The sequence below is a fragment of the Danio rerio genome, chromosome 23 (assembly GCF_049306965.1).
Source record: "Danio rerio strain Tuebingen ecotype United States chromosome 23, GRCz12tu, whole genome shotgun sequence".
Lineage (NCBI taxonomy): Eukaryota > Metazoa > Chordata > Actinopteri > Cypriniformes > Danionidae > Danio > Danio rerio.
In genome coordinates this window covers 10378786-10396237 of record NC_133198.1, presented here as the reverse complement: position 1 = coordinate 10396237, position 17452 = coordinate 10378786, and positions in this window count along the sequence as shown.

Genomic DNA, 17452 nt, shown 5'->3' with positions numbered 1-17452 from the left:
CAGATGTGCATGTGTGTGTGTGTGTGTGTGTGTGTGTAAAGAAAAAAAAAATGACAGAAAAAAAAAATGGTTGAAATGGGAATAAAATCAATCCCTGCATAATTTTAAGTTGAATAAGATGAGTATTTTATATTATGAAAATATTTCTCATATCTTGACTATGGTCAAAACAGCATGCTACTTTTACTTTTTCTGCACTACGTATTGTGTATTAAGAATGTAGGTAATCTATATGAATGAAATACATATGGGTGATGCGGTGGCGCAGTAGTTAGCAAGAAGGTCGCTGATTCGAGCCTCGGCTGGGTCAGTTGACATTTCTGTGTGGAGTTTGCATGTTCTCCACAGGGTTTCCTTCAGCTCCGGTTTCCCCCACAGTTTAAATATATGCTAGAATAGTTGGCAGTTCATTCCACTGTGGCAACATCTGAAGTAGAGACTAAGTCGAAAAGAAAATGAAGAAATAAATGAATATAAATATTGGTAAATAATAACTTTAAAAGTTTGTAACTTCTAGATATTGGTTTCTATTTTGACAATCCATACGCAAAGTGCAAAGCGCAGGGCGCAAAAGCAATTAAAGCGTGTAGGAATCCACGTTTGATAATTTAATGTCGGAAAAATCAGCTTAGCGCCGTGGCGCATGGTCTAAAATTGTTGAGCTTATTCTTTTAATGAGTTATTGGTGTGTTTTGAGAATAAAAATCAGTTGCGTCGTGCCATAGCGCATTTGCTATTTACATGACGCACTTTGTAAGTGGAAAAACTGAACCCTTCACTAGAGAGAAAATAGTTAAACAGAGCATCTACAGTGTGAGAATGAGAGATGAGCCTCCTCATTATTAACTTTCGCTCTCGTGGATAGGGAAACCTTGTCTCCACAGACATCCATTAGTCTATACATAATTCATTTCGTTTGTTAAGCGTAAAGATTTGTATCAAAACTATTTCTAAATTCAGTTCTAATTTCCAGCAAACTAATAAATGAACAATAATAACAAAGCATGTTCAAAAAAACTGAGTTATATCCAAATACACATGCTGTGCCCCATATGGTCTAAAACCTGACAGGTGGACAAATCTATGCTTGTTTTTAATAAAACAAATATACACATGCATATAATAAATAATACTGCTAATAACAATAGCATTATACAAAAGCAAATTGTTATGAGTACATTAAAAAAGCCACTCGAGATGAAAAAGGCATGAAAGTATGGTTTTTATGTTTATGTAGGCTAGAAAATAATGTTTTGTAAAATTTTAATCCTTTATATTCATTTCCTATATGCTATATATCCTTATTATATCCTATATATATCCTTAATATTTTAATTATTTTTCATTTGTAAAGATATTTGCATATTGCTGTACAGCCTGTCTGTATTAAGCAATGTGTAAGCGAGGCGCACAACTAACGTGCTCTGCATTGGACAATAGATGAGCTTTGATCTAATCTATCGGAACCTTCTATTTAAGTTCCTCAAAACGCGCCAGCAATGCGTCACAATACGGCTTCTTTTTTAGACCAGAAGGCCTATGGGCGCACATATGAGCGCAAATTCATTTGCTATTTAAACAGCGTGGAGCAAAACGTCAAAACAACTCTTGCGTCAAACTGAAACTAGCAAACAACTATTGTGCCACGCCTTGCGCCGAATTGCGCCAGGTATATGATAGGGCCCATTGTGTTTAATAAAGCAGAGGTGATGAAATAAAATAAAAAATCTATATGTTGATATAGTTATTTCTAAAAACACTTTTTATATTACTTGACTGCCATTTTGCAAGTACAGTTAACACTATATTTATCAGTCTGCTAGTTCATGTGAAGTGAGGTCAAGAACTGTGAGCAAGTTTCTTCAAAATGACAAAATAACTGTTTAATTCATAACTTATTGTTGTTGTTTTTTTTTGGGGGGGGGGGGGGGGTGTAGGTTTTGGTTGCACAGACTCTAAGTGCATGTTATTAAATATATATTTTTAAATACAGACTTTTTGCAGACTTTATAAAGGCCAATTTAAGACCTTTATACTGTAACTCAAATTATAAAGACTAAATCAAAAGTTTTAAAGCACAGCTTACAAAATATCTTAATTTGTTTTTAGTTTATTTTAAAAGGACATTAGAAAACATTGGCGGTTCATTCCGCTGTGGTGTCCCCTGATTAATAAAGGGACTAAGCTGAAGAGAAAATAAATAAATGAATTAGAAAACATTGACGATCTTCACACATGCACACATCTTGATTTAAGTTAAGCTCAAGTCTGTGCTAAAGCAAATTAAGCTGAGAGTAAAACAAGCTCTTGATTTGTGGCTTTTCCTACTAAACACACAAGGAGTGTGAGGTTTGTTGAACTTTGTTACTGATTTTTGAAGGGGTTTTCCAGTAAATCCATTGCGTAAATTTACTGATTTGTGTGCATATTCTGTGTGGGCGTCGTCTGATTAACAAACATTTCTCCTGAGTAATTTTTCAAATATTTATTTATCAACCTGAATTAGCTTATTCCTATAGAAAAAATGACTCTACAACTTAGCAGAACAGCAAATATTTTTGATGGGGGATGAAACTTAGGTCATCTCTGAAGTACAGCTGAAATCACTGTGGATCATGATGTCATATGATGTTAATGTGCTAAAACACTCCCGTCCGCATTCCTGCAGCTCCAACCCCCTTATGTGGAAAGAAACGCATGACATCTCAGTTTAATATTCACTGTTTAAGATTACGTGATGAGTTGCAGGGTCAGGTTCAGCAGGTTATCATCGGTGTGACTAAACCACAGACTGGCTGTAAAAATAAAAATGTCTCTTTTTCATTCAATTCATTTGCTTTTCGGCTTAGTCCCTTTATTAATCTGTGGTTGCCACAGCGGAATGAACCGACAACTTACCCAGCAGGTTTTTACGCAGCGGATGCCCTTCCAGCCACAACCCATCTCTGGGAATTCAACACACGCTAATTCAAACTCATACACTATGGACAATTTAGCTTACCCAATTCACCTGTACCGCATGTCTTTGGACTGTGAGCGAAACCGGAGCACCCGGAAGAAACCCACGCGAACGCAGGGAGAACATGCAAACTCCACACAGAAACGCCAACTGACTCAGCCTAGGGTCATACCAGCAACCTTCTTGCTGTGAGGCGACAGCACTACCTACTGCGTCGCCTAAAATGTCTCTTTTATTTTACTGAATGTTCCAAAATGCAAAACTATATATAGTATGCGCATTTTGAAAACTTATTGTCTTGTAATAAACCTCAGTGCACGGTACTCTTACTTTCTGAGTGTAAATTAATATATACTGTAAAAGCACAGATGCCCAAAATGGGGCCCGTGGGGCAAAGTTGGCTCATGGTAATCTTTGATTTGGCTCACCATCACATGAGAGGGAGAATGTTGGTGGTTGGGGCGAATGCCTTGGACAGAAAGGGTTAGGGTGAGTCATTCTCATTCATTTTCTTGTCGGCTTAGTCTCTTTATTAATCCGGGGTTGCCACAGCAGAATAATCCGCCAACTTATCCAGCACATTTTTACGCAGCGGATGCCCTTCCTCGGGGAAACATCCACACACATTCACACACAAACTAAGGACAATTTAGCCTACCGCATTCACCTGTACCGCATGTCTTTGGACTGTGGGGGAAACCGGATAACCCGGAGGAAACCCACGCGAACGCAAGGAGAGCATGCAAACTCCACAAAAAAATGTCAACTGAGCCGAGGTTGGAACCAGCAACCTTTTTGCTGTGAGGCGACAGCACTACCTTCTGCGCCACTGCGTCGCCTGGGTTAGTCATTCTAAATTTTTTATTTAACGTAATCTTTTAATAATGTTTCATTGCTGAGCTACAAAAAAGACAACTGAATATAAATGATTGAATTAAATGTCGTAAATGAATCAGACTTTTAAAATGTAAATACTGTCACTTGCCGTATCGTACATCTGACATCTACGAGCATATCAAGGTAAAGGCAGAAGCAGCTCGACTAGTGTAATTAGTGTAAAATCAGTGTAAAAAGCATTGAACTCTATTATGTTATGAATGGATTTGTTTGTTTTTACAGTAATAAGTTCATTATAAAATGTTAAAAACGATACTTCATTAGATATTAAAAATAATTTAAAGCAACGTTTTCTAGGTTTTTTTTAATATTACTGAATAAATGAGGAAATTCCTCTTTGGCAAATTTAATATAATACAGTTTGCTATATATTCGGCCCACAGCCCTCAATCAAGTTTGGTTTTTGGCCCTTTATAGGAAACAGTTTGGGCACCCCTGTGTAAAAGAATGTAAAAAAAAAAAATGTATACAGCACATAAATGCAACCTGATTTCCTTAAAAAAAAACAAAGTAAAATTTAAGATTTTTAGTTTGAACGACTAAACTGTTTAAGTTAAATATACTAGTTGGGCTTTAAAAGTAATATATTTCTGTAAGTTGAGTTAAATAGTGCGTTGCATGTTAAATAGTGAAATGTTTTAATTATTAAGTTTTAACTTCTGTTGATTAATACTGTATATGCAAGAACAAAATGTCATGGCAAGTCAGTTTTGTTTTTGAGAACGTGTGACTTTATTATTTTTTTTATTTCAATCCAATTTGTTTGTGGGATATTTTACAACTGTACATTTGAGTTGTGAAATATGCAGTATGTTTTTATTGCAAAGCAAACAATCTGTAAATATCAACAGCATTTTCATTTTCCAGTGCATGACCTTTACTATTGTGAGATCTTGTGGCATAAACAACAACAAGCTTGTTCAGTAAACCTAACTGAATTTAGCTAACATTGTCCTTGCAGTTAGTTTGTTTGTAGTATGTATTCTGATTGTATATAAAATTTCCATCCCTGCGGACTACATACTTTTAACATATTTCAATACACTTTATGTGATTGATATTTTTAGTTAAATATAAATTAAACAAATAAGAAGAAGATTTATGTAATAACATCCATAAATCCAATGTGTTTTAAATGCTTCTTGTTAACTCATCTCTTGTGGAGGTGCGTCAATTTTGCCCCTGAGTATTAAGTAAACCAATCTCATAGAATATAACTCTGAGATAAAGATCTTGCTTTTTCTAAAGCTAGATATAGTCATACCATATTCATATCTTTCAACTGATTAAATCTAGTATTCAATTTCAACAGATTTAGATTGATTCTAAGGAATCTGACAACATACATAAAAAAACAGACATTAAATCAAATTTAAAAAATTAAAAACAAATATGTGGTATGTTTTATAACAAAGCAAACCAATCTGTAAATATAAATAGCATTTTAATTTTGCATTGCATGACCTTTAATATTGTGAGATCTTGTGGTATAAACTCAACAACAACCACAACTCGCTTATTCAGTGAACTTAACTGAATTTAGCTAACATTTTCCTTGCAGTTTGTTTACAAGACATACTGTACACAAAAAAATAAATAGGATTTATGTATTCTGATTGCATATAAAATTTCCATCCACGTGGATTACATTTAACATAATTGAACTACACTTTATGTGACTGATATTTGTTAGTTAAACATAAATCAAACAAATGAAAACATCATTTGTATAATATCAATAAATCCAATGTGTTTTAAATGCAATTAAAAATAATTAATCTGTTATGTGAAGCTGCATCAATTTTGCCCCTGAATATTAAGCAAACCAAGTTTAACTCATTGAATCTGGCTTTTTCTGCAGCTGGATATATTTACATCGCACTCATAGCTTTTAACTGATTAAATCTAATTTTATTTGAGATTTATAGTGTTAAAAATTCCTGGTTGCCTTAAATCTTTAAGCTGAATCAAATGAATTGTATGAGTCCGTTAATCTTATATTATGTTAAACTGACCTAAAACAGCTTGCATAACTTATAAAATTAGGTTAGAACGCGATTAACTTAGTTTATTAAGTTACAATCGACTAAAAACATATGCTGTCAGGACTAATTGATCATATAATGTTTTACAGTGTATTAATTCTAAGGAATCTGACTACATACATTTTAAAAACTGACAAACTAAATCAAATGAAAAGGTTTCAAACAAATATGCAGTATGTTTTTATTACAACTTTTTGCAGTTAGTTTGTTAGCAAGACTTACACTAAAAATATTTTATGTTTTCTGATTGCAAAGAAAATTTCCATCCATATTAAGACCAACAAATAAGAACAAGATTTATGTAAAAGCATCAATATATCCAATGTGTTTTAAATGCTTGTTATTAATTCATCTGGATGTGTGCAATATGAAGCTGGGTCAAGTTTGCCCCTGAATATTAAGCAAACCAATTTAAATTGGATCTGGCTTTTTCTACAGCTAGATACATTTATATCACAGACAGCTTTTAACTGATCTACAGTAGTATTCGATTTTAACAGATTTGAAAAGATTCTAAGGAATATGACTACATATATTTTAAAAAACAAATCAACTGCTTGTGCTAATATCTAATGCCAATGCCAATGTTTATTGTTTTTATACAATAACTTCAGCACTGGGCAAGTAAGGACAGGCCGATCTTAGAACTGCCATTGGCACAGTTATTGCTCATTTAAGTGAAGCAACAAGTACATCTGTTAATTAAGCCACCAGCACCCTAAACATGAGCGGGAGATCTTGTTACACTGCTAATGATTTAATGAGGAAACTGTCCAGAAGGTGTGGTGTGACCTGTGACTCCTGCGGCTGATATGCAGATATCAATTTGATTATCAAAAAGGTGTGGCTCACAGAAAGAGGTGGACACAATCTTTTACATTCGCTGCAAAACAGGTTTGACAGGTGGCCAGAAGTATGTGTGTGTGTGTGCTAATTTGAATCAAAACGAGCTAGGAACACCAACAAAATAACCAGCAAATAACATCAGCAAACCGCATAAAGTTGATCTCAATCAGATAATAAAAGAATAAGGGATTCTCAACTTTTAGAAACAGGGTGTGTGTGTAATTATGAAACTGAAAACGTATGATTGTAGATATGGTACACTGTGTAATGGCATCTCGCCAGGTAGATTATCATATCATTAGATGTTTGTAAAAGATCCCTGTCTGGTATAGTAACAGGTGATTCATTTGGCCCAAATAGGGAGGAGAAAGATTTGCTGGAATGAATGAAAAGCAAAACAAAGAGTAAAGGTTTTGCTTCCACCGGGTATCAACACGCACTGAAATGTCTAAGTTGAGTTCAGACTTTGTTAAGACTCTGTGATCACCTGAACCCCTGTCAACAAAACCAGTACTCCATCTTCTCTCCCCCACCTCGCCACTTGACAACCCTAAAACTTTAGCAATTCTGAGTGTGCCTCACACAGGTGAGTGGGCTTCATAAACCACTTGTAGAAAACACTCTTTGGCACTTTAACCAACACTTGCACCAGTTTTGCATATTTGTAACGAACACTTTATGACAATAAGTTCATATACTTAATTTGTTTTTTAAATTGTGCAATTATGAAGTGTGCTTCACAAAGATGAGTGGGCTTGACAAACCACCTGTACAAACACTCTTGTCTCTCTCTAATACAGAAACGCTTCCCCTCTACTAATTCTACCATTTAATTCTCTGAGCACTAACAGATCCTTTGATTAATTATCGCTTCCTGTGTGTATTGCCTCTTCTTGTTGAATCGCTGAATGCCTCCTCAATTGTAGGTAAATGTGGACCAAGGACTATAGAATACACAAGACATGTCACTCTTATAGTTTTAATGGAGAAAAGTTTAACGGTCATTATGGCGAATGAAGCCCCACCTACAAGTACAGGAGCCAATCAGCTGTAGACTGACTTTCTCTGCTGAAGAAACTCTGTCAAGACGTGTGTTTTCAGCGAATACTTGCTTCACAGACATAAGAAATATATTCAAATAAAGCTCAAAATATGTACTTTTAAATGAACCCACTACACTTGAAAACAAAAGTTTTTTGGGTTTTGTTATTCTATGAAACGAACGTGAGGTACAGTCCGTCCTGTAAAACAAACATCACATGACAGCAACTACTCTAACGGCCAAACTAGTAAACAAAGAGTCGCTGTCATTTCTGGAGAAGATTTACCATTAAGGCCAAGTTAAGGATTACTTCAGAGGAGCAGCATGATCTGATGAAGCATTATCCAGTGAACGATAATGTATAGAAAGGCCATAAATGAGGTTGGTGTCGTGATCTTGTTTCTTTCAAGTTCTCCTGCGCATTAGTTTGGGCAACCTGAAAAAAATGCAGATTTTGTTTGATTCAGACGTTTAGAAACAAAACTTATGAGACAAATGCTGTTCAATTTTATTGGTGATTCCAAAAATGTAATGTAATCGTAAGCTTGGCTAACAGTTTTGGAGAATTTCCCCATTCAGACAGAATTCAGCCTGAGCATACTGCCTGAGAGGCCCCGGTTTCAAAGATGGCCTTAAAGGGACTTTGATTTGGACAAAAGCCTGTGCTAAATCACTAAATGTTAGTAATGTCCAATACCACTGGTTTCCTATCCGATCCCATACCAAGTAAATAAAGGCAAGTATCGTCGATTCCGATCCGATACCGATACTTTGGCCAAAAATTACTGTTTGGGAAGTTAAAGTAACAAGTATTGTACTAAAAAGTGTCACTTTATACTGATTATGAGGCATATTACAGGTTATTCTTGTTTTTTTGTTTGTTGATGAAATTATCATACAAAAAAAGAGCCAGCTTTTATTGACAGTATTTGAGTATGTATATCTTAAAACGCCTGCCTGAACATTTTAACATAAAACAATAAACATTCACACCTTTTAGTTCAAAAACCCAAGCTCCCAAAAAACAGCCACGTTGCCACATTTTCTCCCTCTGTACATGGATAGTGCCTGCCTGCTGTACCTAAGGACTCTGCAAGCAATGTCTGTCTAGCCCCAGCAGCACCTATGCCTCTCCTTTCCTTCTCTTCTGACCGCCTAGTCATGATGTTGTCATATTCTGTCTTGTGATTTATATGTACTGTAGGTGTTCAATTAGGTTTGTGGTTTTACCACAGTACCTCACTGTTTTGTTACACGCATCACAAACAGCATCGTTTGAGTTTATTGAAGTGAAGTAGCTCCACACAAAACTTCACTTGCGGTCACCCATATCCAAAGACAGCGTGACTGAACGACATGTGCCAGCGGACTGACTGAGTGGCTAGCTAGCGTGTTCTGCAGTTGTACAGTGCCATATTACTTGTCAGGCGGAAGAACAAGTAGTTCTGACTAAGTTGGCATTATTCAGATAAACTAGGGTAATTGTGGTTTCTTTCCAGGGTATTTTTATTTCCAATAAACTTCATATTTGCTCCAAATTACTGAAATATCGATATTTTGGTGGTATTAAGCTGGTATTGGAGATATCGATATTTTAGTATCGATCCGCACATCTCTACTAAATGTACATAAATGTAAGAACATCTTATTTTGTCATGTTAAACATCACATTCACAAAGTGTATAGTGTGGCGCATGAGAGCAGTTCTGTGAAGAAACACATTGTGAGGATTAATATTGAAAGATGCTGACAGCAGTTATGATTCATATTGAAAACATTTGCTTTTATACAGCACAATGGAGTATTTCTATAAGTAAGTGTCATTGGTCCATCAGCATTGTGTCACTGGCGTTGCTTGCAGCAAACTTTTATCAAAACTTTTGTAAATTACACAGTATATAACTATAATGTGAACTGAACTTTACTGTTGTACAGTTATGTGGTATGTTACTGTATTTCAAAGTCTTATTGTGAAAATTACTGTATATTTTACAGAAAAGATATACAATACTGTAAATACATATACAGCAAGATAAATGGTGCTGTAAATGTAAATACAGAATTTTTGCTGTAATTGATTTGCCGAACTGCTGCCAGTAAGTCAATATACAGTAGATTCTACAGGAAATTGTTATCAGTGCAGCCATACCAATATTTGTGGGACATCTTCAGCATGTGAGGCAGAACACTGCTGTAGTTCCGTTTAGTTTAAAATTGATTTAGCTCAGGTTTAATATGAATGTCAATGTCAATGACAGTGGCAAAGAAGCAAAGCTCCATCAACTGACAGAAATGGAGAATAAACCTTGAGAGAAACCAGGTTCAGTATGGCTCAGTAGGTCAGTGTTGAAGGCTTGTATCTGAAATACCTGATACGGAGTTACTTCTGATCATTTATACATAAGTAGTTCAGTAGTGTTAAGTCAAGATGGCTCAAGATGATCCTTCTGCTGGGAACAATCACTGTCAGTGATAGTTATGGGATGGATTTTGCTAAGCTAGGTCCACAATATTTGATTTCTGCAACAGATGGATGTCCAGAGAATTCTTCAATCATATGCTTACTGTACAATACTACTCCACTTGACTGATGCCAACCAAGATGTTCAGTTCAATTCAAGTCATCTTTATTTCTAAAGCACTTTTACAATGTATATTGTGTCAAAGCAGCTTAACATAGATGCAATTCAAGTAAATTTAAAATGCTTTAGTCCAGTTTTCACAGATTGAAGAGGTTCAGTTTATTTCAGAGTAATATAAATGTCAATGCAGAAAGCCCAAACACTGAAGAGCAAATCCATCGATGCGCAGCTCCACAAGTTACAAACCAAGCAAGCCCAGCATCAAACTTCACCAATTGACTAAAGTGAAGGCAAAACAAATTAAAAATCCTGAAAACCAAGCTCAGCTGGATACAACCAATTGTCCTTCAGCAAAACTTCTTGTGCAGATCTGCAGTCTAGGTGCCAGAGGCTTAAGAATGATGGACGTCCTGCAGGTCAGAAAAGATCACATGCAGTGATGATGAACAGCCTAGTCTGTCTCACAAGGTCAATAGAAAGGTCATGACACCTGCTGACCGAAGCTCAGAGTATAGATAGGGTGAGATAAGAACATCTTAAAGACTTTTTTGTCAGCGAGATTAGACCACTAGTCAAAAAGACAGACCAGGAAACATCAGACATTTTAGAAAGAAAGAAAGAAAGAATAAAAAAAACTGAAGTATTTTTCTACATTTCTGTATTTAAATATATTTACTATATACAGTTGAAGTCAGATTTATTAGCCCCCCTGAATTATTAGCCCCCCTGAAGATTTTTTCAACATATTTCTAAACATACCAGTTTTAATAACTCATTTCTAATAACTTATTTATTTTATCTTTGCCATAATAACAGTAAATAATATTTTACTTAGATTTTTTTTTAGAAAGGCTTAACTAGGTCAAGTTAACTAGGCAGGTCAGGATAATTAGGCAAATCATTGTATATCGATGTCTGATCTGCAGATAATCAAGAAAAAGTGCTTAAAAGGGGTTAATAATTTTGACATTTTGAAAATGTTTAACAAAAAAATAAAAAAACTGCTTTTATTCTAGCCGAAATAAGACAAATAAGACTTTCTCCAGAAGAAAAAATATTATCAGACATTCTGTAAAAATGTCCTTGCTCTGTAAAACATCATTTGGGAAATATTCAAAAAAGAAATCGATTCAAAGGGGGGCTAATAATTATGACTTCAACTGTAGATGTAGAAATTTTCCATTATATTTTTATATTGTTATAATTTTCAATCAGTTCCAATTGCTAATTAAAGCAAATATTTCTATTTTTTTTTTCTAATGTTGTTCTAAAATGAATAATTTGTATTTTGTAATAATTCACATTTTCATCAAGTTGACGTCAATAAATATTGGTTTAAACAGGGTTTGTGTTTTTTCTGAAAGTGACATAACCCACAATCTTTGCACTCTTTGCTTCCTATGACGACACTCACAATCAGTGAAGAGTCACTAGTTGTAGGAAAAAATAACAATAGTATGCAAAGACTTGCGTTAGGCAGTTTCCTCCCATTGAACATCATTATGAAGAAAAATACATCAAGGCAGTGGTATACTCTATACAACATATAACATGATAAAGAAATGATTAGTTATTTACTTTATAATGTACTTATATACTTTATATTTTACAAATAAGACTTTACAATTCAAATAAATGACCTAAATGTTTGTAGATGTGCCTGCTGACATATTTAAAATACCGCAGTACATCCAAGCTGAGAGATTTATGCTTTGAAATAGACTTTAAAATATCTATTCGTTCACACATATACACATACATGAATCCTTCTTATCGCTCAACTTATCCATACATACTCCTGAAAATATGCAGGTGTAGTTACAAACTGTCCACTCTTGAAGAAAGAAAGAAAGAAAGAAAGAAAGAAAGAAAGAAAGAAAATAAACTTAGTAACTTTCACTTTGCTTTCCATAGTAAGTTTGTTGTTGCTTTATGATGTTTATCTTAGGTAAATATATTATATGTCTTTATATGTCTCTTCATCTTATCATGTGAATCATAGTTGTTCTCGTTATAAACTTGACCAAACTTCTCATTTCCCACATATATTGTTTGTAGATAAACTTGCTAGTAAACACACCGTATCTCTCTGCAAAAGTCTCCATGGTAACTGAATAAACACTGAGCAAGTGATCATGCAGCAGCGGGCAGCGCAGGGAACTCGTGAATATGTGTGTGTGTGTGGGTTTGCTAGTAGTTTGTGATCTGTGGTAACCCTGTTGCCATGACAACTGGGGGTGTGGCCTTTGGTCAGGCTTGGATTGGGGAAGTTCAGGATTAAGGCAAAACACTGCAGGTGAATATAGTTTAAAAAAGAGTTATCATCATTTACTTCCATGCACTGAAACATTGACGTCTGCAAAATGGTTGTTAACGATTTATATGTGTTAAATTTAAACAAACAAATTTAATTTTGTAATGTTCAACTTCATTTTTTTTTAATTTGGCACAAATAAATTGCTTACTACTACTTGATTTAAAAAAATGTATATCTTTTATTTTTTTTTTCAATGCATTTTGCTTTCAAATGTTCAATTAAAACAATTTTATTGTAAGTTTTGAAAAAAAAATATGCTTGCAAGTTTGCAAAATTGCAAATGAGGCAATATTTATTTAAATAAACTAATTTACACACATTTCTGGCACAAAATTCTGAACATTTGATGAAGCTTGGTACAAAATTTATGTTTATTTTTTATTTAATTTATTGTTTTGACATATTAGAGTCCAATGATTCTACATGGGGATAAATTACAAGTTACAGCCAGGAACTAAAATTAAGAACACAATTTGTTTTGTGTGTGTATGTGTGTGTGTGTGTGTGTGTGTATGTATGTGTGTGTGTATATATATATATATATATATATATATATATATATATATATATATATATATATATATATATATATATATATATCAGGCCAATTGTACAGTATATAAACAAATCCCTCTGTAAAACCCTTCAGAATACAGATATCAATTTAGTTAGGGTATACACAAGTGCTGCTAAAGTGGAGAGAAAAAAAATACATTTTGATAAAACAACCTTTTAAATATTATAATCTACAGACACAAATTGTTAAAGTAAGAAAAAAATAGGTAACACTTTATTTTGATGTCCATTTGAGTATTAGTACACTGTCTGCTTAACATCTGTTGATACTGCTCCTTCAACAGACATTTAACTGACTATAAGAAACTTAGCAAGAACATGTCAGCTTACACTAACGCTAACCCCAAACTAACAGTCTACTTATAATCTAATGAGAATTAGTTGCATTGTAACTTAAATTCAACAAACAGACCGTCAAAATAAAGTGTGACCATAAAAAGAACACTCAAAAGTTTAATTTGAATATTTTTCTTTACATTAGAGTAAAAAGAGCTCAAAATCTTAAAATTGACGTGCATGAAAAACAGAGTTTCTGCCTGTGTTGTATCAGCTGGCTGAAGCACTGACAGACACAGAACAGTTCACCTCTGAGGAATCTTACACTGTTTTCTTCCTCAGTCCAGCTATCAGCCTGCAGCTTTTTAACAAATGTGTAGCTATTTTGTGCTGGAATTGTTTGGGCTCCTTGAGGTTCGAGGTTGTCTGAAAATATCCCAGATTCAAGTGTTTGGCCTTCTAAGGGCCGGGAGAAACCTAGCTGAATTGAATGCACAGCATAGTAGCAAACATTTTATAGTGATAAGAGAAGGTGTGGTCGGCTTCATTTTCATACTTCCATTTATATGTAAATGAACAGCAAGTCAGATTACCTTGAACTGAAAGAATATAGCAATAATAATAATAATAATAATAATAATGACATAAATTTTTAAGTACAAAACTAAACTATAATAATGAAAATTAAATGTAAAATATAAACTAGTTTTACATTAATTGAGAATTAATGAAAAACGTAAAACGTCAGGATGTAAATGAATAACAATATTGTTATTGTAAAACAGCAATAATGATTTAATTACACTATTAATTATATTTTAAGTCATAGCTGTATATGTTAGCTTGTTGCAAATTATCTTCTATTTAAGTTATAATAAAATAAAAGTCTCCCTTACAGTATCTTATATACATGTGTGTGTGCAGGGTTCAACGCTAAGGATTTTTTATACGGGTCCGATTGGGCCATTGGTTGATATTTTTACTTGCCCTGCCAAAATTTTCACTGGCCCCACCAAAAAAAAAAAAAAAACTAAAAAGTTAATAGCTATTTCTTATCCACATATTTTAAAAAATGGCAAAATTATGGCTGTGAATCTAGAATTTAAAATATGTTTATAAATGTATAATGAGCAAAATTCAAGATTTTATGCAAATGAAAGAGCAGTATGAAAAATGTGCTGGTATTTTAATGCAATTCTAAATAATTTGTATAAAAATAGCTTGCCAAACTGACAACTGTTTTTTTTTTTTTTTTTTTTTCAGTTTCTTAATTCTGTTCCCATGTAATTGTCTGCTTCTAAGACTTTAGAAACAGATGTTTTCTTTTAGCCTCATTGTTTAATTTTGCCGCCATCTTGCCATCTTTTCGCTGTACTGGTTGTTACCACATTACAAAAAAAAAAAAAAAAAAAAACTTGCTCAACGTTACTGGCCAATAGGGGCCAGTAACAATCCTGTCTACTGTCCCAAGTGTCTTTAACACTGGCCCCGGGCCACTGGGCAGTCCTTATTGTTGAGCCCTGGTGTGTGTATTTATATGTATACATACACACACACACAGTGTATATAATCTAACCACTGTCACCTACAACTTTGTATATTTATATGTTGTATATTTACAGTTTACAATTTTCTATGTTTACAGTCATTCATTTTCTTTTAGCTTAGTCCCTGATTATCAAGGGTCACCACAGCGGAAGGAACTGCTGCCTGTATGTTTACAGTTTTTGTGTATTAAAAATGTGTCTTATACTTTCTAAGGCTGCATATTTGTTAATAAAATATATTAGTATAAAATATACTTTATTTAGCTAATATATTTACAACTTGTGTTTATTCATGTAATGTCAAAGTCATTATATCACCCATCTTCAGTGTCACATGATCCTTCAGAAGTCTTTTTAATTGACTTTTTTGTTGGTCAAATATATTATCATCCCCACTGAAGTCAGTGTTCCATTCATTTTAATATTCTTTTATCAATATACATTTCCAGCGAACTGCATTCATTTCATAATATAAATCAGTAGATCTTTTATGTCACTTGTAAAGTGGATTATATGAGATTTCTATTATAACTCGTAACGCAGAAAGCATTGAGTATGACGTCATGTCCCGCTGCCCGCATTTGACTCAGGGTCACTAGCATGAAATCATGAAATCTTATCTGACACACCTTGAGGGAGTGAACGCCGAGAGAGTCGCATATGCGTCTGTGTTTTTGGGTGTATCGGGATGTCTCCGATTTCACAAGATAATGTGCTGAATGCATGAAACGATTGAGAAACAAGTTGAGAAAGCTTTAAGCAGCATTAAAGCTTGAGCCTTCAAAGGCATCAAATATCAATGTTTGTCACCACACTGTATTCATTGTCCTCTGCTGGAGTGTGAAGTGACTGTCAAAAGGCCATCTTTATTCACCGCTCAGCTGATCATATGATCACACACATCAAAAGCTCAAACTTGGGAAAAAATGGTTTTGAACTGTACCAAATTATAGGGTTCTTTAGCATGAAGCCTCTCTGATCCCAAGCAAAAGCATTTTTATAAGGTTCTATAAAGAATCGTGTTTTGAAAGTGCTAAAAACGATCATCAAATATTTTAATATTTTAAATGTTAAACATTAATATTAATGTTTTAATATTTAAATGAATATTAGTATTAATATTGGGAATAGGGATGCAATGAAATTAAAATTCTGGACCGAAACTGCCAATTTTAAAATTAAACTTAATAGCGTAAATTTTACTGATTAAAAATAAACTAATAAACAATAAAAAAAAATAAAAAATGATGCCCATAAAACACCACACATTTTATTGACAGTAAAACTGAAATCATCATTTTCAGCTGATTATTTTCAGTGGCCAAAATATTTTGCATCCCTAGTAATAGGAGTTCTTCTTGTATTAATATTACAATTACTAATCTTAATCTTATGTATAATTTTTCCCAGAGATGGGCTGCGGCTGGAAGGGCATTCGCTGCGTAAAAACGTGCTGGATAAGTTGGTGGTTCATTCCGCTGTGGCGACCCCGGATTTATAAAGGGGCTAAGCCGGAAAAATGAATGATTGAATGAATGAATAATTTTATATATTTTTTATTTTTTTATTACCATTGTTGTTTTTATCATTATTATTTTTATTGTTCATTTGGTATTATATTTTGTAGCCTCTGTTAAGGTTTTAAAAAGAAATAAAAAAACAGCATGTACCCATTAAGTAATTGTTATTATTATTTAATTATTATTATTATTTATGTGTACTTGTTTTAAACCAATACAAGTACAACAGTTATTAGCTGCCCACATTAATAAATGACACTTCTTAGATGTCAAAATGCTTTTTTAATGCAAAATTAATTTTAATAGCCAGTTATGCCTTACACCTTAAGAAACTTGGATACTCTCATGAAGCATTTTCATAAGGTTCTATAAAGAACCATGTTTAAAAAGTGCTAAATACGACCATAAAATAGTTTTAATATTTCCATGAATATTAGTATTAATATTGGGAATAGGAATGCACCGAAAAAAAATAATTCAGGACTGAAACTCTCAATTTTAAAATTTAACTTAATAGCTTCAATTTTACTGATTAAAAATAATAATAATAAAAAATAAAAAACTGATGCCAATAAAAACCCACAGATTTTATTGACAGTAAAATTGAAATAATCATTAGCTGATGATTTGAAATAATCATCATCTAATAAAAAAATATTTTGAACCCCTAGTAATAGGAGTACTTCTTGTATTAGTAATATAATTACTAATCTTAATCTTATAAATAATTCAATATTCTTATTTTTTATTATCATTGTTGTTGCAATTATCATTATTATTGTTCATTTGGTATTACATTTTGTAGCCTCTATTAAGGTTTTTAAAAGAAATTTAAAAACTGCATG